The sequence below is a fragment of the Octopus bimaculoides genome, chromosome 5, assembly GCF_001194135.2.
Source record: "Octopus bimaculoides isolate UCB-OBI-ISO-001 chromosome 5, ASM119413v2, whole genome shotgun sequence".
NCBI lineage: Eukaryota > Metazoa > Mollusca > Cephalopoda > Octopoda > Octopodidae > Octopus > Octopus bimaculoides.
The window spans coordinates 107,416,104-107,417,301 of NC_068985.1; positions in this window are offsets into that span (position 1 = coordinate 107,416,104).

A 1,198-nucleotide genomic window follows, 5' to 3' on the forward strand; every position below is an offset into this window, starting at 1 on the left:
TATATATATATATATATATATATAAAACCTTTGTATTATATTTATATATACATATAATATTTATATTATATATATATATATATATAAAACATCTATATTATGTGTATATATATAACATCTATATTATGTGTATATATATATATATATAACATCTATATTATGTGTGCATATATACATATATATGTGTGTGTGTGTGTGTGTGTGTTTATATAATCTACATTATATATATCTTTGTCTATATACTCTACTGCTCTATAACTTAGCGTATGCTTCTCTTTTGGATTTCTAAGTTACTGATGCTATATATATCTATATATATATATATATATACACACACAGAGGGATGCAAATGTAGGTATACAGTAAGTACCACATCAATGTTATAATGCTGAATTCATTGAAATTATTAGCGCATTAAATTAGTTAGCCTCGTTTTTTATATTTTCAGTGTCATTAATCATAATAACATGTTTATCATCATAACTATAATAATACTTTTATGGTAACTTTGTATTGTTTTGATAAAAATAAATGTGTATGGTACATGTTTTCGTTTCTTATAACTGCATACCTACTTTTGCACTACCCTGTGCATATGCATATATATATATATATATATTTGTATAAAGACAGAAAAGGATAAAGAGACCAATGGCAAAGTTAGAATTATATTTTATGTATAAAGTCTTACAGCTGTTTCAGGGAAAATCCAATGTATCCCTTCATCGGAGACGGTAATAGTAGATGTTATAATCCTTTCTTCTACTATTACCGTCTTCGATGAAGGGATACATTGGATTTTCCCTGAAACAGCTGTAAGACTTTATACATAAAATATAATTCTAATTTTACCATTGGTCTCTTTATCCTTTTCTTTCTTTATACATACACACGCTAATACACGACCTATGTTATATTCCCCACTCATGTTGATACAACGACAGGGGCATAACTAGTCGGTATACAGCACTTACTCGGTATTGCCTGTATCTTTAGGGTTTGGTTGACTACAATACCCTTCATAACCTTTATATATATATATATATATATACTTGAAAGAGGGAGTGAGAGAGAATGCTAATTTCAGTAGTATATAAACAAACTAATCTCTATATATAATAATGGATAATGCTTGATCTCAGCGGGAAAGGATTTGAAATTAAAAAGTGTGATGTACAGAAGATGATACAGTAATTTA